This window comes from Crinia signifera, chromosome 3 (genome assembly GCF_055691185.1).
Source record: "Crinia signifera chromosome 3, ASM5569118v1, whole genome shotgun sequence".
NCBI classification, from domain to species: Eukaryota; Metazoa; Chordata; class Amphibia; order Anura; family Myobatrachidae; genus Crinia; species Crinia signifera.
The window spans coordinates 218,698,323-218,722,914 of NC_139219.1; the positions used below are offsets into that span (position 1 = coordinate 218,698,323).

The window sequence follows — 24,592 nt, forward strand, 5'->3', positions numbered from 1 at the left end:
AAAAAGTTTATCCTTTTAAAATTTCATAGAAGCATTCGTTCATTTCTTTCGACACGCCAAAACAACCAACGCGTTTCGCCTTTTACAGAGGCTTCATCAGGGGTTTTTAAAGGTGTACATGGAATGAACAGTGCGAGTATAGATTCAATCACTGGTGGAAGTGACGATTTTTAGTAAAACTTCCCACAATAGTGGTAAAAACAGGTCCAGTGGCAACAGCCCAGGAAATAGGTCTTTAAATAGTTTTTTCACAAAAAGAATCAAAGATGGCGGAAAGCCAAATGTCGAAAGAAACCTATCTCACCATTTGGTGGAAGGATCTTAATGTAAGCAGGGATTCGATATCGAAATATCAAGTGCCAGTGCCTTAAGGAGACTTCTACCCAACAGAACTTCCACCAGTATTATCACATCTGATGCAAACACAAGTTCCTTCCTTCATTAAAGTGGCACAGTGGAAATATCCAAGCTAGTAGTGGCCTTTACATTGCAGCCTGTGCAGTCCTGTGAGTAGTCTCATGTTCTTTATTGGAGTGTTGCAGATATTGGCTGCCAAATAAAGGGTATTTAACACAAATATCCACCGACTTTCACATTTCAACAAGGTTCAAGTGATCAACCTGTTGCGATACACTGTGTTTTATTTAAGCACAGTGTTGCCAGCATGAGGTCAGTTATCATTGATCATATCCCCCCTAATATTCGGGGTGGGAACCGAAATAAGGCACTCTTACAATGTGAAAGTCGGTGGATATTTGTGTTAAATACCCTAGCCCCGAAAGAGCTTAATGAAACCATGGGTTTACAATGCTTTCTGTAAATATTGTGTCTATTTGTTTATCATGTCTCTGAGTATGTTTGATTTTATGTAGGAGCTATGTGTGCGCAATGCTTTGGTGCGCATATGAAATGCTCAGTTATATTATTTCATAGTTGTGTGTCTCAATTGGTTAAACTGTTGATGGGCAGCGCCTATAATAATTATTGTAATATTTGTATTCGCAGCATTACCAATTCTGCTTTCTATTAAAAAAAACGTTGTTTACGTTGCTTAGCAACAGTAATCATGGGGACTCCGACTTCCGGCTAGAAGATACGCACACCCCGGCGTCCTGACGTAAGTTGGATGTCTAGGGGTGGGGTTTTTCTGACAGTCGCTCCGGAGTTCCCGGCCAACACCGATGACTTCATCCCGCATCCGTCGTTGCCTAGGCAGCGAGGTGTTTGCGGTGATGAACGGCACATTGGTGTATGCTGGGCTGTTCATGGCTAATCAGCCTGACAGGTGGGAGTGAAAATCTCACGCTGTTGGGAGGCGATGCAAGCCTGAGCAGGTGAGTCCCTGTGGTGTCCTGATTGTGCTGGTGGGTGGGGTTTTTGTGGGGGAGTGTACGCTCTGTATGCATTTAATGTGATACTGTGTACTGAGCAGTTGTGTGCTGCTAATCCTTGACGAAGGGGGGTAACCCCGAAACTGTCGGAAATGGAATAAAGTTTTTATCTGCAAAAGCCTGACGAGTGCCGACTCAATTGCTCCTATCTATCTGGATATCCTCCATAAGGAAGGCACCGCAGCAAAAGATATGACTATTAACCCTGGGAGTACCAGTATATATATATATATACACACAAATATACAGTAATTAGAACATTCTCCCTTATTCTACTTAAATTGATGCACTGTGGGGGTCTGACAGGGAACTCCTGAGGGGGGAGTTTTTACATAGACTATTGTCTCTTATCATGATATTTATATACATCATTTTTTTAAAGTTATTTTTGGCAAATTTTTCTTACTGTAACTTATGAAATATCTCTTCCATATATCACCTATAAACAAGCAGACGGAAATGGTAAACCAAAGACTGGAATTATGTTCGGGTTTATAGCGCATTTGTGGCAGGAGAACGGAGCAGAATTACTATCTTTAGCAGAATTCAGATAAAATAACAGCCAGCACTGTTACACCCTACATTCTTCACTAATTATAGAATCCATCCTCAAACCTTTCCTTTTGCTATTTACATGCTGTAAAAGAAACCAAAAGGAAACACATTAACCTATTATCGGGTTGATGTGATGTCAGCTGTCAGTAGACCAACAGCATCATCAAGTATACTACCCCTCACTGCGCAGCCTAACCCTAACCTTCCATGCCCCTCCCACAGCCTAACCTTAAGTAGAGAAAAATGTTGAAATATATTCTCGACTAGAGATGGGCAAAGTGACTCACTAAAAAGAGCAGCTCTGCATTTGATCACTAAGTGAAAAGAACTACTGTAGTTCTCTTCACCAGCTCACTTTGAATAAAAAGAATAGTTATATTAGTTTTGAGTGGTTTCGTAATGTAAAGCAAATTTCATACGTTAATTTACAATTTATCTCTCTAAGGCAAGGGTGGGCAAAATACAGCCCCCAGTGCGGATGCAGCATGCGAACCGATCTTGCCTGGCCTGCTGCCAGGACTTGTTAGCAATGACTCGGCTTGTCATTGCACCTACAGTAACAACATACGGCGCCACTGAAGAATCCTGCTGCTGCCCGGGATTTCCTGTATAACATCAGACGCTAGTCAGCATGGGGGGGGGCGGAGCCACAGCACGAGAGTGGGTCACAGTGACACATCAGTTAAACTCCACAGTCGTGCTTTGGCCTCACCCCCAATGCTGCCCAGCGTCTGACTAGGTTTCCTCAGCAGAACTATGCCGCTAATTTGAAGAAAAAAAAGTAGTTTGTGTTCAGGGGAGAGGGGGGTAGAAACTGCTGTGTTCAGGGGAGAGGGGGGGAAGAAGCTTCTATCTGAAAAACAGTTTTCATCAGAAAGGTGAAAGCGCCCTGGATTGCTGCTATGTGTATATCTCTGTGGGTCACTACACTCCCACCAATACCATATGCAAACAAAAAATGAAAAATACACTTTAGCGCTATCCAACAATAAGGTGAAATCCTTTTTTTGATATTGATTGTAGTCGCAATGGACCTGATATTGTCACGGTGGAACGTAAGGACTCCTACTGACCTCTATAGGGGCCCCTATGTTCACATAAAGGTATCTTTATGTATATCACCCGGGAAAATTCTTCTTCACTACACAAGTTCCTAAGGTATGGAATCACTCCGCTACTGACCTGTATATAAGGCCCTATTTGCACATAAAGGTATCTTTATGGTGGAGTCCCCAACTTCTGTATCACTCGGTAATCAATTTCCATAAACCATATGCACACCAGAAGCTACGTGGATCAACACTCACCCCAATAAGAGGCCCTATTTTCACCAAAAGGTTTCTTTGGTCTTTTTTTCCTTTCTCCAGTAATAGAGGATGTAATCAACCAAGATGCTCCGTACAAAAGATATTTTGGGGGACATTTACCAAAATGGATTCGTAGAAAAAAGGTGTATTCGTAGGGAGAAATACACCTTTTTTTTACGAATTTGTATTTTCCGGATTTACAATCCCGAAAATACAACAATTTGTATTCCTAAAGATGGAACGTTCGTATTTGTATTTACAAATACGAATGTCTACACCATCGATAGGATACGACAGAAATCACCATTCAAAAGAATGGTGGTTCCTGATGTACTAAGCAGCCGTACTGATAATACGGCTGCTAAGTGGTGTAAAACACCCACGCAAATACGACAGGAAAATACACCTTGCTTTCCCTGTCGTATTTGCTTTAAGCCTGCACGGATCAGTCAGATCCGTGCAGGCTTTAGTGTAAAAAAATAGAAAAAAAAATAAATATAAAAAAAAAAACAACGTGGGGTCCCCCCCACAGCCGTAACCAGCACCAGGCTGAAGGAGCCGGGGCCGGTAATTAAAAATCAGGGAACCCGACAAATAGGGGTTCCCCGATTTTTAACAACCAGCCCCAGGCTCCAGGTCCGGGGCAGGTTCCCAAAATACGGGGAACAAAATGACTAGGGGTCCCCCATATTTCAAGAACCAGCCCCAGGCCAAACCAGCCAGCAGGGTAATGTCACAGCCGGGGGACACTTATTATATAAGGTCCTGCGGCCAAAACATTAACCCTACCGACCAGTCAGCCTGGCCAGGGGCCCTGGGGGAGTGGGGACCCCCCCAATAAAGGGGTCCCCCCCCTCCAGGACTTACCTGACCAGGCTGAAGCCTGGTGCTGTCCTCGATGCCCCTGGGCGGTGGGCATCGAGCTGATAGTGGTGTAAAAAAAAGATTAAACTATTGTCTAATACTGGGGTACTATGAGTCCCAGCAAGCCTCCCCCGCAAGCTGGGACTTGGAGAACCACAAGTCCCAGCCTGCGGGGCATTAAAGGGCCCACTGGGTCTTGTAGTGCCACAGTATTAAAAATAGTACAATAAAACACACTGACACACACTTAAAATGAAACTTTAATACATACAAAGCCCACACATACTAATACTTATCTATCTTCTTTCCGTAGGTAGCCCTGGTCCTGTGTCGTCTTCTGGTCCTGTGTCGTCTTCTGGTCCATGTCGACGTCGCTGTCCATGTCGGCGATGGCGTCCCCGTCCGGATCCGACGAAATCCATGTGGGAAGCTGTGGAAGGAAACCATACTCACCTGTCCCAGGGCGACGTAGTCCAGGTAAGGGTCTTGGCAAAATAACAAACCGACACGCAAAACCAGCCGGACAGCAAGAGCCGCACAGTGTTTGTGTACATCGTGCGGCTCCGCCTCCCGAATGCCGCTATTGGCCGCAAGGACGGGGACGCCATCGCTGACATGGACAGCGACGTCGACATGGACCAGAAGACGACACAGGACCAGAAGACGACACAGGACCAGGGCTACCTACGGAAAGAAGATAGGTAAGTTATAGTATGTGTGGGCTTTGTATGTATTAAAGTTTTATTTTAAGTGTGTGTCAGTGTGTTTTATTGTACTATTTTTAATACTGTGGCACTACAAGACCCAGCGGGCCCTTTAATGCCCCGCAGGCTGGGACTTGCGGGGGAGGCTTGCTGGGACTCATAGTGCCCCAGTATTAGACAATAGTTTAATCTTTTTTTTACACCACTATCAGCTCGATGCCCACCGCCCAGGGGCATCGAGGACAGCACCAGGCTTCAGCCTGGTCAGGTAAGTCCTGGAGGGGGGGGACCCCTTTATTGGGGGGGGTCCCCACTCCCCCAGGGCCCCTGGCCAGGCTGACTGGTCGGTAGGGTTAATGTTTTGGCCGCGGGACCTTATATAATAAGTGTCCCCCGGCTGTGACATTACCCTGCTGGCTGGTTTGGCCTGGGGCTGGTTCTTGAAATACGGGGGACCCCTAGTCATTTTGTCCCCCGTATTTTGGGAACCAGCCCCGGACCTGGAGCCTGGGGCTGGTTGTTAAAAATCGGGGAACCCCTATTTGTCGGTTCCCTGATTTTTAATTACCGGCCCCGGCTCCTTCAGCCTGGTGCTGGTTACGGCTGTGGGGGGGACCCCACGTCGTTTTTTTTTTAATATTTATTTTTTTTTTCTATTTTTTTATACTAAAGCCTGCACGGATCTGACTGATCCGTGCAGGCTTAAAGCAAATACGACAGGGAAAGCAAGGTGTATTTTCCTGTCGTATTTGCGTGGGTGTTTTACACCACTTAGCAGCCGTATTATCAGTACGGCTGCTTAGTATATCAGGAACCACCATTCTTTTGAATGGTGATTTCTGTCGTATCCTATCGATGGTGTAGACATTCGTATTTGTAAATACAAATACGAACGTTCCATCTTTAGGAATACAAATTGTTGTATTTTCGGGATTGTAAATCCCGAAAATACAAATTCGAAAAAAAAGGTGTATTTCTCCCTACGAATACACCTTTTTTCTACGAATCCATTTTGGTAAATGTCCCCCAAAATATCTTTTGTACGGAGCATCTTGGTTGATTACATCCTCTATTACTGGAGAAAGGAAAAAAAGACCAAAGAAACCTTTTGGTGAAAATAGGGCCTCTTATTGGGGTGAGTGTTGATCCACGTGGCTTCTGGTGTGCATATGGTTTATGGAAATTGATTACCGAGTGATACAGAAGTTGGGGACTCCACCATAAAGATACCTTTATGTGCAAATAGGGCCTTATATACAGGTCAGTAGCGGAGTGATTCCATACCTCAGGAACTTGTGTAGTGAAGAAGAATTTTCCCGGGTGATATACATAAAGATACAAGCTTCTATCTGAGTCCAGGGGAAAGAGAAAAGAGGGGAACTGGTATCTGTGCCCAGGGAGAGAGAGGAGCTGCAGATATGAATGATAACAGCATGATACTGGATGCTGTTGTTTTTTTAGCACTGTTGTTTTTTTTTTATTACTGGATTATAGCATGTGAATTTTGGCTCATACTGTGTTGCATAATGAAAATTTTGGCTCAATATGGGTGGCACAATGTGTCTTGGGCAAGTATATGGGGTCTACTAAAGTGTTGCATAACGTGTAAAAGGGGTATATGGTATGGTACACTACACTTAATGACCCCCTCATTTGAGTGGCCACCCCCCCCCCCCCTTTTCCAGAGTGTGGCCCTCGGATATTTACTGGAAGTGTTAAGTGGCCCACCTGCTGAAATAATTGCCCACCCCTGCTCTAAGGTCTGTTAGATTGAGGCAAAGGGACGTTTTTCTTCTAATTACTGTATTTTAAAGCTGAAAAACTGGCCCATTAAATTATTCTGAATGTAGGTCTTTTAATGTATATTATGGAATTAAAAATTAGCAACAACAATTATAATATTAATATTACAGAGCTAAATATGTCAGTATAAGGTTGCTGGATATGTTACTGCTTTTCTAAAATATTAAATAATCTGAGTTATTAAACACATCTGATCATTCTAACAAGACTATAACTCCTACTCCTTCCTTGCCCTGACGAAGTGTTGAGCGAAGTGTACGCCCTCCCACAAGCTCCGTGTGAGGGTATTGATGTAATAATCTTACAGGACAGCGTTTTATATTGAAATGCTCTTTTAAAAGCACCTACTGAATAATTCTCAGCTTCAGCTACCCATGTTTACTTATGTGTATATATGAAATGTAATCCGAGCAGATGGCTTAACTGAACGCCGCTGCAGTCAGATTCACTGACAGGTCAGCGTTGTGTCCTGTAACGGGGACACACGTAGACACAGCTCTCCGAATATCAGTTATTCATTATGTGTATATTAGATATTGGATCCAAGCAGACAGCTTAGTTGCCCGCTGCTGCAGTTGGACTCATTCACAAATCGGTGCTGCGTCCTATGACAGGGACACATGCTAAGATATACTCATTCTGTCAATCTACCCTATGTACACTGTAAAATAACCTTAGAGATGTGTGTTACCTTTGCCTAATACAAACCATTTGGGCCTTAATCAGATCTGAGCTCAGTACAAATTTGTTTGCAAAATGGGCAAAACCATGTGCACTGCAGGTGGGGCTCCGTACACACGGGGGGAGATATATTGCTCAGCCATATATTGCTAGCAATATATGGCTGTACAATATATTGCTCCGTTTCTCCTTTTCATCAGCGACCAGAGAGCCGCAGAGGTATTCAGCTGGTCGCAGGAGCAAGCTCCTGTGACCAGCGGTTAGAACGGGGCTGAAACCAGGAGCGCGCACCCTGCGATTTATCGCTGGGGCACACTCCCATCACTGGCAATATGGTCGCCTGTGACCATATTTCCAGCGATTTCAGCCCCTATCGCCCCCGTGTGTACACACTTAACATGTATAGAGAGAGTTACATTTGGGTGGGGTGTGAAACTGAAATCTAAATTGCAGTGTAAAAAGAATGCAATCTAACTCTCTCTGCACATGTTACACTCTGCCCACCTGCAGTGCACATGGTTTTGCCCATTTTCCAAACAAGTTTGTACTGAGCTCAGATCTGAATAAGGCCCTTTGTATCAGCCCACTGATTAAAATCTTTTGTCAATGAATATATACACTTGATAGGCATTTGAACTAACATATACCCAATGTGGCAACTAGTGTAGCAGACCACACGATCCATTACTGCTTATCACTGCATCCATTTATGGAAACATGTAATGACAGAGATCTATTCTGATTTGGCAGTCTATATAACACTGCTGGGGTATACGCTGTGATAGATGTGTCCTGCCAAACCATGATATGCTCAGTGATGTATGAATTACATGCACTATATGTTGTAGCTTAAATGGTCCAATTCATGAGAATGGATACATACTAAGGAACCCTATAAGGACTCTTGCTCTGTAAACAAAATTGTATTTTAAGTCCTCTAGTCTAGACCAAGCATGTCCAAACTGTGGCCCTCCAGCTGTTGTGAAACTACACATCTCAGCATGCTTTGCCATAGTTTTAGCATTCCCTAATGTCAAAACTGTGGCAAGGCATGATGGTACTTGTAGTTTCACAACAGCTGGAGGGCCATAGGGGGTTATTCTCATTCACTCTTTCTGACAAAATCCTTCTTAGATGGACAAAACATGTGCACTGCAGGTGGGGCAGATGTTACTTGTGCAGAGAGAATTAGATTTGGGTGGGGTTTTACTTCAAAGTGAGATCTATATTGCAGTGTAAAAATAAAGCAGCCAGTATTTAACCTGCACAGAAACAAAATAACTCATCCAAATCTAATTCTCTCTGCACATTTTACATCTTCCCCCCTGAAGGATTTTGTCAGAAAGAATGAACTAGAATAAACCCCATAGTAATATGGTAGTTGAGGTTGAAAAAAATACATAAATACATCAACTCATTTTAATGTTAGAGAGTAAAGCCAAGTACACACTTGATGATTTGCTCCATGAATGATATCGTTAACGATTACTGCTGAACTCCCAGGCAAACTATATAGTGCATACAAACTGACCAATATCATGAGTTCTTCCTTTCCCCGTTCTGTACATGCAGTCTTTGATGATATAGTCAAATTGAGAAGAATGTACAGATGGCAGAGGTATCAGTAACGACTCACGGGAGCGCGCATTGTTAACAATGTTGATCGTACACAGTACTGTAGATAATATTACAAATTATATAGCTCAGAAAGGCCAAAATGATGTTTCAAATATCGTTTAGTGTGTATAGGGCTTTAGAGACCTTAAATACACATTAAACCTACGTAACAAATTTTCCCTTCTTGTGCTGTAGTGCTTGCTGCTGGCACAGAGATTGTAGATATCTGATAAGAAGTAAATGGGAGCTCGCAGACTGTGAATAACCCTGAATGGAAATCACTATTTCAAAGCTGAATATTAAAAAGTCTTTAGTAATCAGCATAAAGAGAATAGAATAAGTCGATTCCTAGAAGTTCCTAAAATGTATGAGAGAAGCAGGTACGGAGATAAGCAAAGGTGGACTTCTTTATGCTATGGTTTAGGTGAGTGTGGATCATTAGGTCCACCAAACTAATGTCAACATGCATTAGGTTGACCACTGAAGGTCCACAGGCCTTAGGTCGACACATGAAAAATGTCGATATGGCTTAAGGTTGAAAGGGTCATTAGATCGACACAAGTTTTAGGACGACTTTGGAAAGGTCAACAGTCAATGGTCGACATGGGGTTTTGCTGCGAATGTCGACACAGTGACCATGGACCCCGAAAAAGTGCACTGCGTATGCTCACCCTTCTTCAGGCTCAGGCTTCAGGCTTGTTGCTTTGCTGCGCTCAGCACACTATTAATTTCTTCCTCCATGCCCTAGTGGATGGTAGGGCATGAAATACCTCCTGTCGGCATATATCGGTTAAAAAAAACATGAAAAACCCATGTTGACCCCTAATGACCCTGTCGAACTTAAGCCATGTTGAAATTTTTCATTGGGCCACCTAAGGCCTGTTGACCTTCAGTGGTCAACCTAATGTATGTCAACCTTTTGACTGTCAACCTAGTGACCGTATACCATATACTGTAGGTTTATGGGCCTGATACCATTTAGGTGTATGGGCCTGATCAATCCTGATCTCTGTGCTGCAAATCTTCGGAGCCCAGTGATCTGGTAAACACTACACCATGCCGCCCTGCACACAATCACTAACCATCAGAATGGTTTTCTACCCTGTTCACGGCACCAAGTAATGCAAAACTTAGTTGGCACTGCAATGGCCGTGGGGAGAAGGAGGCCGCTGCTGATGTCAGCAGCCCTCCCTCCCAGAGGCTAGCCATCGCTGGCTTGGTTCGCATGGAAGGCTTGTGCATGTGCAGTGTACCCTGTACAGAGGTGGAACTATCATTGGTGCAGCAGGTGCATTGCACCGGGGCCCCTGAAGACTATCGGGTCCCCTGCAGCCGCCCACTGTTGTTTGGCATATAGTGAGTAGAGTGGAGGAGGGGGCCCAAATTATATTACATCAATAAACTCAGTGATGGTACCAACGCACTGGCACATAGCTAACGTAGCACCAATATGGAAGAAAGGTAGCAAAACTCAGCCTTACATTCATTGTGGGGAAAATATTAGAAGGAATAATAAGAGATAGTATGCAAAATTTCATAGAACAGGAGAAAGTGATAAGTGAGGCTCAACATGGGTTTGTTAAAAATAGATCATGTCAGACTAATGTAATTAGCTTCTATGAGGAAGTCAGTAGGGTGTTGGACTTAGGGAAATCTGTTGAAATAATACTGCTTGATTTCGCTAAAGCTTTTGACATGAAACTAGGTAATTTAGGGTTAGGAAATAAAATTTGTAATTGGATTACAAAACTGGTTGCACAATCAGGGACAGAGAGTGGTGGTAAATGGCATACATTCCGGCTGGGGTAAGGTTCAAAATGGAGTCCCACAAGGTTCAATATTGGGACCCACCTTGTTTAATATATTCATTAATGATATCGGTAATGACATAGGGCCTTATTCTGCTTGGTACGGTGGGACCGTATACGGGCGGATCGGGTTTTTATTTTTAATCTGCGCATGCGTAGCTTTCGCTATGCGCATGTGCGGCGACCTCACACCGGTCAGGGACGGGTCTCTCCGTGCGACAAAAACTGTCCGCAAGAGTACGGTCATTGTGGGCGGCATGAGGGCGTTTTTATGGGAGCGGACGGAATAATGAGGAAAACTGGGCGTAAACATGGGCGTACACGGGGGTTTGCAGAAAAAATGTACGGTGCTACAACCGCTCGATCGGCGAACGCACCGTGATTTTTGGGCCAAAAACAGGCGGACGCCAAAGATAGCTCCAGACCACCCCTAGAGATACCGCATGAGAGCGGACGCCTGGGTCTGCTAATTAACGCTGATTACTACACCTGAATGTAATAAGTAATGCTGCAGCCTATTAAGTTTTAATTTTAGGTAAGATTCATTCTAAGACCTGCTTATATGTCAAGGTAGTTATTTTATAACCATCTACACCCATTCAGTAAGTGTTTTTGTATACTTTAAAAAGCAGGACACTCAATTCACAGAAGTCGACATGTGTCAACTTTTTCACTATAACACAAACATAACTTTATTTAAAAGTAAAACCAATGTGGGGACACATAGATAGTGATTAAAATGCAACATTAGAACATAATAAATATACATGTAATGAGGGTTAAGATGTTGTTTTATTAGGGTGTTTATTAAGGTAGACAATTGAGTTATTAGAAAACAATTATTGAATAACAATTAGAATAATTAATTAAATGTCTTAATTATAGTTGAAAGGGAAGATTTGCAGTGCCATATATGTGAAGGGTATGCCACCCTGCACGGACGTACACTCACTCTCACGATCGGTGACACACACTGAGTTTTCCATTTAAAAAAAAGGGGAGACCCGTCCATGCACTGTGGCGTACGCTCCTATATACGGAAGATGTCTGTGTGAAAACGGACGAGACCCGTCCGTATACGGTGGCGTACGCTCTGTTGTATGCCAGTTAACGGTGTCTAAGAGAAGACCCGTCCGTATACGGTGGCGTACGCTCAAGTGTACGCCACTCCCCATTGTCGGTGTTTGTGCCCGTCCGTATGCGGATGTTTTGTGGGCGGACTTACGTTCACCGTCCGCATATGGGAAACGTACGGTGGAACGGACCGTACGTACGTTGCACCGCACCAACCAGAATAAGGCCCATAGTGAGTAAAATTGCAATATTTGCAGATGACACAAACTTGAATAAGGAAATTAACTCAGGAGAGGATGTGGAAACACTACAAAGTCACTTAAACAAACTGGAAAGGTGGGCGGAAAGGTGGAAAATGCAGTTTAATGTTGAAAAATTAGTAATTCATTATGGGAACAAAAATGAATACGCTGCTTACAGGCTAAATGGAGTTATTATAGGAAATTCTGCTGTAGAAAAGGACTTGGGGGTCATCATAGATGAAAAATTGGGTAATAGTGCACACTGCTCAAGTGCAGCAGGAAAAGCAAACCGGACACTGGCATGCATTAAAAGGGGTATGGATTCAAGGGATGCCAATGTGATAGTGCCTCTTTAGAAGGCATTGGTGAGACCACACTTGGAATATTGTGTTCAGTTCTGGGCCGGGGCGGATTGGGAATAAAAACCAGCCCGGGAAATATTCTGAAGTAGCCCTAAAGGGAGGGCGGTGTTGCCTATCAATATGGGGATGTGGCCTATTCCGATGAGGCCACGCCCATTTTTGCCACTGTGGGGGCATGGCTAATGGCTCTCTGAGCTGCTGGCTATGTCCCCAGCCCCTCAGGCTGCAGAATAGGCACATGCGTACAGGGTCTATTCTGCAGCCTGTGGGGCTGGGGAGATAGAGACAGGGGGGAAGGGGAGTGACAGGGGGTCTCCCAGCTGTCATCCCCCCCCCCCCCTAAATAAGTCAGTCACACAGCATATGAGAGGCTGGGTAGGTGGCACAGGCAGCGGGTGCAATGGGCACAGAGCCCCTGGTGAGTGCTGCACAGTGCAGAGCAGTAAGAGGGGAAGTTGGGTACTTACTGTCTCCCTGGCCCATCTGCTGGGCACACAAGCAGCAGACACTGGGCAGCAGTGATTAGAAGTTGCAGAGCACATTGTCCAGCATATGGTGCATTCTCACAGGGCAGAGCTCCCCGCATCTCCTGGTATTCACTGGGCTCCCCGCTCTGCGGCATGCAGTGATGATCAGAGTGGGGCGCTGCTAGGGCCCCGGTGAGGGGCAGCAGCAGCTGTCATGGGGATATCCTGCACTGAGGGGGTGGAGACCGTGCTCAACAAGTGATGTGCTGCAGCAACACCCACTCATAGGAGGCACTGTACACACAGGGCCGGTACTAGGGTGCTTGGCTCCCTCCAGCAAACTATACATTTCTCGGTACTTATGTAGTATCTGGGCGTCCGATTTAGAAATCGGATCGCATCGGATCGCATCGCATCGCATGCGACCAAATCGTATGCGATGCGATGGTCAAGATTTTTCCATAGGATTCAATGTTAAAATGGTCTGAGTCCATTTTAACATAGAATTCAATGGGAAAAAGGGGTCTTTTTCCTTTCCCCACTATCCAAGTGGGCATGGAGTTGGATATAAACCTGTGGCGAGCGTAGCGAGCCACCGAGCCCGAAGCGTGGCGAGCGTAGCGAGCCCCGCAAGGGGACACAGAATACTTTTTAAGAAATATGCGTCCCCTCACGGGGCGCGCTTCGCTCGCCACGCTTCGGGCTCGGTGGCTCGCTGCGCTCGCCACGCTATATAAAATCAACTCTATGCCCACTTGGATAGTGGGGAAATGAACAGGACCTTCTTAACATTGAATCCTATGCAAAATCGCATCGCATCGCATCGCATCTGATTGTATGCCTTGAGGTAAGGCATACAATCACAAAATCGGCAGCCCAGATACTACATAAGTACCCATTTCTCCTACAAACACAACAAACTACATCGGCACAACCCTGTACCTCCCCTTGCACACACTGCACTACCGCCGCTTCCCTGCACCCCCTATGCCACAAACTACATGAGTGCTACCCTGCACCCCACACACACACTACAAAACCGTTGCTACCCGGCACCCCATCCCTGTGCACACTACTACCAGTACCCTGCACCCCTTTGCCACACACATTACACTACCGTCGCTACCTTGCAACCCCCCGCACTCACTACTTTACTGCTGTGACCCTGCATCACACTCCCTACACTACCGCTGTTACCCTACACACACTGCGCTACCGCTGCTACATTGCACCCCACTCCACGCACAAACTACACTGCCGCAGCGACCCTACCTTATACGCATGTCGCTACCACCAGTACACTGCTACCCTACTTTACACACACTACACTACCACCGCTACACTGCACCCCACTCCGTGCACACACTAAACCACCTCCGCTACCCTACCTTATACGCACCCCACTCCTCGCACTACAGCTGCTACCCTACTTTACGCACACTACACTACCACCACTACACTGCACCCCACTTCCCAAACACACTACACTATAGTCGCTACCCTATCTTACACACAATATGCTACCACCGCTACACTGCACCCCACTTCCCGCACACACTAAACTACAGCCGCTAACACCTCACCCCACTCCCCCCCTGCCCAGCCCACATTACAATGCCCCCCTTTCCAGCACACATTATATTGTCACCCTTCAAGCACACATTTTACATGGCACCCCCCCCAGCACAATTACAATGCCCTCCCCAGTACACATTAACACCCCTCCCAGCACACATCACATACCTTACTCTGTGCTGGTGTGGCTGGTTGTAGGGCTGGCTCCTCTCTCCATGCCTTTGGGCTCCTCCAGTGAGTGCACATGTGCACCATGCTCAGTAGTAGTGGAGCATCGAGAGGAGTCGCTTCCGTCCGGCTGCTGCTATGGGGGAGGAGGGGGGGGTGGAGGGGAGGGGGTAGCAGAGGGGAGATATATGTGAGTTGTGGTGCAGAGCAGAAACTGCTCTCTATACTCACAGGGGAGGGAAGTGGGGGGGGGGGGGGCGTGATGCTACTGCTGACAGACAGAAGCAGGAGAGGGAGAAGGGACATAAAACATCCCATGCAGCCAGCACCGCTGTCAGGCACAAGCAGTGGCTGCTGGCAGTAACAGTATAGACCAGCAGGGATGCAGGGCAGTACCTCCCTGCTTTGCTACCGCCAGCACACTTTCACACAGCCGCTTGAAGTCGGAGCTGGGACAGGAGCAGGCCGAGCAGCTGAGTTTACGGGGATCAGTGGGCGGAGCCGTGAGCTGTCACTCACAAGCTCCGCAAAGGACCATGGGAGGAGCTGCACACCCGCACATGCGCAGCAGCCCTCCCGCCACCATCTTGGATTAGGGCAAACGCAGCCGCGGCCGCTAACCGCTGAGACTGCGGTCCGCGGCCAGCCAGAGGGGAGAGTGGCCAGCCCAATGCTAATGTTTTATGGTGCGGCTCACCGGGAAGTGGCCCGGTTTCCCGGTGGGCCAATCCGCCCTTGGTTCTGGGCACCGCACCTTAAAAAGGACATAAATTAATTGGAACAGGTACAGAGAAGGGCGTCTAAGCTAGTGAAAGGTCTTGAATCACTAGAATACAAAGGTAGGTTAACCAGGCTGAATATGTTTTCACTGGAGAAACGGAGGTTGAGAGGTAATATTATTAGTATGTGCAAATACAGGATTGGGAATCATATGGAACTGGAAGATGTTTTTTTCAGGTATGAATTGTCACAATTAATTGCTGATGTATGGGGCCCTTAACTCAAGTCAGTAGTTACAAGTTAAGGGCCCCATACATCAGCAATTAATTGTGACAATTTTCAGATATGGAGATGATTGCCACAATTAATTTTAGATGTGTGGGCTCCCCCTTTTGGCAATCCCAATCAAAATCGCCAATCGATTGCTTAATCAATTTTTTAAACATGTTTAATAATCTGGTATTATCTGCAGATCTTTTTTATATGTGTGGGCATTCCCAATTCGTCTTCTTCATCTATTTACATTATGAACAGCTGAAATGACAATCGATTGGGCAATTTCCAGATATGAAGATCCAATCTTTAGATGGAAAAATCTGCCGATCACTGAAATAAATCTGTAATGTGTGGGCAAAGTCAGATAGATTGTAAAATCCATTTATCTGGCCAAAAAATCCCTGTATCTGGAAATCCATAAATTGTGATTGCTGATGTATGGGGCCCAGATAGGTTGAACTCGATGGACTTAAGGGCCCCATACATCAGCAATTAATTGTGACAATTTTCAGATATGGAGATGATTGCCACAATTAATTTTAGATGTGTGGGCTCCCCCTTTTGGCAATCCCAATCAAAATCGCCAATCGATTGCTTAATCAGGTTTTTAAACATGTTTAATAATCTGGTATTATCTGCAGATCTTTTTTATATGTGTGGGCATTCCCAATTCGTCTTCTTCATCTATTTACATTATGAACAGCTGAAATGACAATCGATTGGGCAATTTCCAGATATGAAGATGCAATCTTTAGATGGAAAAATCTGCCGATCACTGAAATAAATCTGTAATGTGTGGGCAAAGTCAGATAGATTGTAAAATCCATTTATCTGGCCAAAAAATCCCTGGATCTGGAAATCCATTAATTGTGATTGCTGATGTATGGGGCCCATAACGTCTACTTTCAGCCTTAATTACTATGTTACTATGTAATGGGCCCCATACATCAGCAATCACAATGAATGGATTTCCAGATCCAGGGATTTTTTAGCCAGATAAATGGATTTTACAATCTATCTGACTTGCCCACACATTACAGATTTATTTCAGTGATCGGCAGATTTTTCCATCTAAAGATTGCATCTTCATATCTGAAAATTGCCCAATCGATTGCTGTTCATAATGTAAATATGAACAAAACCCACTTTTTTCGACTAGCCTATCCCTCCTCCTAACCTCTTTTGATCCTCCTATCCTGCCTCCATTCCCCTCCGTTCCTACTTATCCTATTGTATTTCGTTCGTCCACCCACCTATTTTTAGTATGTTAACTCTTATGAGCAGGGCCCTCCTTCCTCACGTACTCACCCTACCTCATTACCTCACCTGTGCTCCTGTCCTGTTCTTCCCTTCCTCTACTTCATCTTCAGTCTCCTTGACAATTTTGACACCTACTTCTGAACTGATGCTGATTTTAGTTCTACCAGCTATACCCCTATTTATACTGTATCTTTCAACACACCCTGTACGTTACCTTGTAATTTTTTATTTTTTTTGTTTGCTATGTACGGCGCTGCGGACACTTTGCGGCGCCTTATAAATAAACGTACTACTACTACTAAATAGATGAAGAAGACGAATTGGGAATGCCCACACATATAAAAAAGATCTGCAGATAATACCAGATTATTAAACATGTTTAAAAACCTGATTAAGCAATCGATTGGCGATTTTGATTGGGATTGCCAAAAGGGGGAGCCCACACATCTAAAATTAATTGTGGCAATCATCTCCATATCTGAAAATTGTCACAATTAACTGCTGATGTATGGGGCCCTTTACTCACAAGTTGTACCACTGACTGTGCACATACAGAATGCAAGGTTGTCCAATAATGAGACAGGCTGCAAATGGCAGTAGTCCTATCAGGTCTTATTCGGTCCCTATGTGGTTAATGATTTCTATAGCTATGACTGTGAATTTTATAGGACATTGACATTTATGGGAACAGATTATTATAGAGAGGAGAGTTTGTTTAAAACTTTTGTCAAATGATAATAGATGTGAGAGGCAAACCTTTTCAATCTGTCATCACCCCTGCTGAGGCCTGAGGTGGAATCAGGTTACATAAAAAAACAAAATAAAGGCGCTGTATAAATGAAGACCTACTTTCAGCAAGTAGACATTAAAAGCCTAATAAAATGAGATAATTATAGAGCAGAAATGTAAATGTGCATCAAAATCACTTGGTTTTCTCTGTAGCGGTAAGAACTCTGTGTGATACTTATACACGTGTATTTCAACATCCCCCTCTGCTGTTTTAGATGTGAACTCCAGCTGTAGTGATCTGCAGGTACCTAACTCAGACACTGTTTACATAGAATGCCTGAGCTTTATAGCCATGTCCAGGGTGGTCCTGGTCCTGTCACCTGACCTCCCAAGACCACCGGCTATAGGTCAAGCAGTTTATTATGGTAGCCTGTTACTGTACCCATCCCCCACTATATGTAGTTAATGTACAGAACTGAAACGGAATTCAACTTCACTTATTATTACCTTCCATGTTTTGATCATAATCATTTACTGCCTCACATATTACAATAGTTGTAGCTGGAGGCAGAGAAAGAAATGGGTTTGCAGTTAAAATTAACCTGCTACTGTATGTACAAAACTGTTTCAGCATTAAAAGGAATTATGTAAAGAATATAGATAAAACAATCATGAATGTTCATTTTCAACAAATGAAACAAAAACAACATTTTGAAACAATATCTCATAATTAAAGGAATTAATTACATGAAATATGTTATCGATAAGAATATATGTGAATTTTATTTTGAAAGTATGACAGGGTTGCCTGCCCTCCCGGAATCGCCGGGAGGGTCCAGGAAATCGGGTCCCCCTCCCGGCCCCCCAGAAAGGAGGGCAACCCTCCTGCATTGCCCTGCAACCACCAGCGGACCACCCCTCGGCGTCATTTTAGCCCTGCGTCCCGCAGAGCAATGCATAAAATACCGGCATTGCGCGGCGGGGGGGGGGGCTAAATTACGCAATCACTCTACTCACACCCCCAAAACAGGTCAGCTCGGCCGTGGCTCCACCCGGCAGTACTGCCCCTTTTTGCTCCCGATTTTGGCCCCGCCCCCTGTCATACTGAGCTGGCTGCCCTCTCTCCGGAGAGGGCAGCAAGAAAGTTGGCAACCATGAACTATGATGTCATTAACCCATCTTTTTCAATGCAGCTTAAGCCTCATACACACTACACGACAGGTTCTACTGCTGATATCATTAATAATATTGCGTTTAATGTCTCCCAGAAGTTCTGTTACTGTGGGAGACATTAACAATGTGTGGGAGTGAGTATTGTTAACATTATTTTGAGCATACATGCTAGGACCCTTCTGAGTGATGTTTTTTAAAAACGTCTCTATTGTGTATGGGGCCTTGGACTCACCCTATTTTGTGAAAGTGCATTGGATTCTGAAGTAAAACAATTAGTCCTACCCCTAAAGACTCGCTGTCTAGGTGTTATACTTGATTCAAATCTGTTCTTTGCTTTCCACATTTAGGGGGAAATTTACTAAGACTACTTATACAAAAATTTGTATTTGTATTCTTAATATGAATGCATACGACTGGCATCGCTGATGTATGGCATTTACAAATTCGTATTCCGGAGGAAAATTTACTAATCAGTCGTATTTGACTGATTCATATTTTCGATGGAGTATGGATTCGTATTTTGTCCGATATGAACTCGTATTTTAAATACAAATTTGTATTTTAAAATGTGAATTTGTATCGGCTGCAGTGTTAAAAAAAAAAAATAATAATAATTTGAAAAACCAGCGTGGGGTTCCTCCCCCCATGGCCTTAACCAGCACCAGGTTCAAAGAGCCGGTCCTGGTTTTAAAAAATCAGGGGGAAAATCGAGTAGGGCCCCCCCAGTATTTTAAGATCCATTACCAGGACTAACCAGCCAGCAGGGTAATGTCTCACCCGGGGGACACTTATAATATAAGGTCCCGAGGCCAAAACATTACCCCCTGACTGGTCAGCCTAAGCAAAGGTCCTGGGGGAGTGGGGACCTCCAATGAAGGGGTCCCTCCCTCCAGAATTTACCTACCCAGGCTGAAGCCTGGGGCTGTCCCCGACTCCCCAGTGTGGTGGCCATCAGGCTGATAAAACTGTAAAAAATAGAATAAAACTATTGTATATAGCTGTGGAACTATGAGACCCAGCAAGCCTCCCCAGCATGCAAGGACTTGGAGAACCACAAGACCCAGCATGCGGGGCATTAAAGGGCCCACTGGAACTTGTAGTCCCACAGCAATACAAATAGTTAAATAAGCACACTGTCACACAAGAAAAATAAAACTTTATTAAATACATAACCCGCTCATACAGATACTTACCTATGTTGAGCCAGTAGGTAGCTGTCATCCGTCCATCGGTGTGCCCAGAAGAAATCCATAGGGGTACCTGTGGAAGAAAATTATAATTATACTTACAAGGGTCCTCCAGCGTAGATCTGATCCTCTTCATTCCAAATAGCATCCCCGGGTTTTGGCAAAACAAAAAAATGAAAACACCTGACACCAGCGAACTGTTTTGTGTACTTTATCTATCTACCATATCTTTCTCTCTCTCTCTCCCTCTCTCTCTCTCTCTCTCTCTCTCTCTCTCGGTTTCCATCTACTGTATATGTGTCCTTCTATCTTTCTACAGTCTCCCTTTCTATCTCTAGGGAGTATCTATCTAGCTATGTAGGCAGTGGTCTCTATAATATATATATATATATATATATATATATATATATATATTCTCCAAATGAAGGCACTCCACACAGTAATTGCAGGTAAAAAAAAAGCTGTATTCAGATGCTCCACATAGCCAAGTACTTTCGGAGCCTCCGCTCCTTCCTCAGGGCATGGGCAACAGCTACCATAGGAATAAACATCAACAGTGTGTCCCCAGCACCCCCCTACACATAACAAACATTTATACTTTACCGGCATCACCTCTCCTCCCCGCCCGGAGCTGATGTCCGTGTTCCGGAAGTCCCAGACCTGAACTTCCGGTTTCTGAAGGCGGACGTTCTGGACATGCATCCTCATGCGTTCCAGCAACTAAGTTCCGCGTTCCACCTGCACTTCCGGGTCCATAATACTCCCCGGACCAGCCAGGACTTCTGGCACTGCTGCAAAGGGATCTGAGGGCGCATCGGATCGGTATATCCGAGGGGTGCAAAAACAGATCAGGAGAGGTCAAGCAGTGATAGTGACTTCATGATCTCAGAGAATGAAGATCCCTCTACTCGGGTGGTCCCTTTAGGAAGAGGGGCCAGGGGGCCCCCGTAGATTCACTCCCACCCGCCGTGGGGGGCAGAATAAGAGAAGCGCGAAAAGCAGCCGTGGTGGCGGCAACGAAGCTGAAGACTTGATCTTTAATTTGTCAGACAGAGTTTTGTCACCATCAGAGACTCAGGTCTTAAATCAAGGGTTAAGTTTCATCCCAACTCATTCCCATAATGAGTATAATTGGAAGGTATCATTACATAAATTTTCAAGGCAATTGCGCCGGAAATAATTTTTCCAGGGAAAGACATCCAAGATGACTGACTCAATTTTTGACCCTTTTCTCTCCAGAGCCTCACGTTCTAATTTTGACCCACCGTCACAAAACGGCTCTTTGAAAACCTTTATAAGGCTAATGGACAACTCTGTGGACAGGTTCCTAGCGACTCCTTACAGTATTCGACCTAACATGACCAAAGAAGAACTTGGAGCCTTAACAGATATACAAAAAGACAGCTCCATTGTAATTCGCCCCGCAGATAAATGCGGGGCAATTGTGATCCTCAAAAAAAATCAGATTACAAAGCGGAGATTCTTAATCAACTATCGGATGCTGAGGTGTACTCGCAGTTAACAAGTGATCCAACATCTGCGTATCAACAAAAATTATTTAATATCTTCGAAACAGCATGCCGAGAAATGTTGATCCCAAAGAAGGTCTTGACAGCCCTAAAGGTGCAGCACCCTGTAGTTCTGGTGATTTATACGCTGCCCAAGCTGCATAAAGACCCAGTAAAGCCACCTGGGAGACCTATAATCTCCGCCTGTAACTCACTGCTTCAGCCAGTCTCACAATTACTGGACAGCATCTTGCAGCCTTTGCTACCTCTGCAAAAAAACGTTTCTGAAGGATACAACCACCTTCCTGCAAAAATTGGAAGAAATGGTTGTTGTCCCCCCTGGGGCCCTTCTCTGCTTTCTGGATGTGTCCAGTTTGTACACGTCCATCCCGCATGAGGGGGCCTCAGGGCTATGAAAAGATTTCTGGAAAATAACTTGGATCCTGGATTGTTTGACAATACATTGTTCCTTAACCTATTGGAACTCACTTTGTGTCATAACTATTTCTTGTTTGATGGCATGTTTTATGTGCAGTGGAAAGGGTGTGCCATGGGGTCATCCGTGGCCCCCTCTTACGCGAACATATACATGTTTGAGGTAGAGGAGGATCTCTTGTTTACGCCCGCCCCCATCAGTGAGCACATCGTCATGTACACTCGGTACATAGATGATGTGTTCCTGGTGTGGGCGGGTGGGGAGGAGTCCTTCATAAATTGTATGACTCAGATTAATGCAACTAGTCAATTCAATAAATTCACATTCAGTCATAGCTTGACACATGCCAACTTTCTTGATGTACTAGTTTTAGTTAAAGATGGTAAAATTTCTACGGGGGTCTATTCCAAAAAAACAGATAGAAATACCCTACTTAGGGCATCAAGCCATCACCCTCCATCGCTTAAAAAAAGCTTGCCATTATCACAAATTATGTGGGTGGCACGCATCACAAGTGAAGCAGAATTGGTACCTAGCGAGCTAGACAAAATGATAGGAAAATTTAGTGACCGGGGATATGAGATGCAGAATTTGATATCTCAGAAGGAACGTGTCCGTAAAATGAAAAGGGAAGACCTTCTCAAGTCTAAAAAGAAAGAAAAAACGGAAGTAATTCCCTGGGTAAATGAGTTTTCACTCACTAGCCCAATTATTAGTCACTCCACCAAGGCATTGTGGCCTATAGTGGCGACAGATAGGGATCTCCCTGCATTGGCCAATAAAAGGCCTTTATTGGCATATACTCGTGGACGCAACCTCCGAGATAGATTAGTGAAGGCGGACATAACGGAAAGTAATCCACCCCAACTCCCTAATGTGTACAGGAAACCTCCTGGATGTTATAGTTGTAATGATTGTGCAACTTGTAAATTCATACTTGCTTGCAAATCCTTTAAACATCCACACCATGACAAGATGTATGATATTCGATCTGTGCTGACATGCAACTCTTCATTCGTGGTGTATATTATTGTGTGTCTTTGTGGTCTGTTCTATGTAAGACAGACCACAAGGAAATTTAAGGAGAGAATGGCTGCACACAGATCAACGATAAGCAATACACTAAAGGGGAAAGTGGTGGACCAGCCGGTCCCGAGACACTTTCTTGAGAAAGGACATTCTTTAGAGTCTCTAAAATATTTTATCATCGATCATATCCCAGTCAGTTTAAGAGGAGGTGATACGGCTAGGACCCTTTTGGTTAGAGAGATGCAATGGATATGGCGTCTCAATAGTACTAGACCTAATGGTCTTAATAATAAAATAAACTGGAATAGCCTAGTATAAAATATTGGTTCCATGCTATTCTGCTTGATTGTATTTTCTTGTGTATTTTTATATTTATTTTTATTTATATTTATTTGGTTTTTGATGTAATGTCTATTTTTTGTTATGTACTTCTTCATGCTGATTTTTGTGTATTACAGATATACCGATCCGATGCGCCCTCAGATCCCTTTGCAGCAGTGCCAGAAGTCCTGGCTGGTCCGGGGAGTATTATGGACCCGAAAGTGCAGGTGGAACGCGGAACTTAGTTGCTGGAACGCATGAGGATGCGTGTCCAGAACGTCCGCCTTCAGAAACCGGAAGTTCGGGTCTGGGACTTCCGGAACACGGACATCGGCGCCAGGCGGGGAGGAGAGGTGATGCCGGTAAAGTATAAATGTTTGTTATGTGTAGGGGGGGTGCTGGGGACACACTGTTGATGTTTATTCCTGTGGTAGCTGTTACCCATGCCCTGAGGAAGGAGCGGAGGCTCCGAAAGTACTTGGCTATGTGGAGCATCTGAATACAGCTTTTTTTACCTGCAATTACTGTGTGGAGTGCCTTCATTTGGAGAATGTGTACGGAAGTTACAAGTGCACCCACCATGCTGAAACGACACTACATGTAGTGCCGGCATATTGCAAGTATATATATATATATATAAAGGTAATGTATAAAGATATTGGTGACTAATTATTGTAAACCCGCTGAATATGTATATATATAGGGGTGATTAAAAGCAATTGTATAAAAATATCAATTTATTAGATGACAAATTTGGTAAACAAATAAAAACATATAAACTTCTAAAAAAAAAATTTGTTTTAAGAAAAAAATGTATATAAAAATTGAACATACATTATAAAAAGACAAGATTTTTAGTAAAGAAAAGTGCTTATCTTGGATAATGGGTGATCTTTCCTCCTACCATTATCCAAGATAAGCACTTTTCTTTACTAAATATCTTGTCTTTTTATAATGTATGTTCAATTTTTATATACATTTTTTTCTTAAATTTGTTTAGAAGTTTATATGTTTTTAATTTTTTACCAAATTTGTCATCTAATAAATTGATATTTGTATACAATTGCTTTTTATCGCGCCTATATATATATATATATATATATACTTATTCAGCAGGTTTACAATAATTAGTCGCCGATATCATTATACATTACCTTTTATGTTTTTTAAGTAACATACCATTACTTTTACTTAAAGATTGGCAGACACCCTATATAAAGAAGGGAATATTATTGTCTTTTTATACGTTTTTAAGCACAAGTGGCGCCGTTCATCCAAAACATATAGTTACCAGTAGATCCAGCACTCCCAAGTGGATAAATGTGTGCTGACCCA

General features: G+C 44.0%; 1 long non-coding RNA gene across 1 annotated transcript; it reads left to right on the plus strand.

Annotated features, from left to right (window-relative positions):
* The first annotated feature begins 1,186 nt into the window (after nt 1-1,186).
* On the plus strand, nt 1,187-23,764 carry LOC146062651 (uncharacterized). The gene is made up of 3 exons (XR_014471447.1): nt 1,187-1,334; nt 4,431-4,594; nt 23,395-23,764. It is a non-coding gene; the product is annotated as an uncharacterized LOC146062651 (long non-coding RNA).
* Nucleotides 23,765-24,592: the final 828 nt, after the last annotated feature.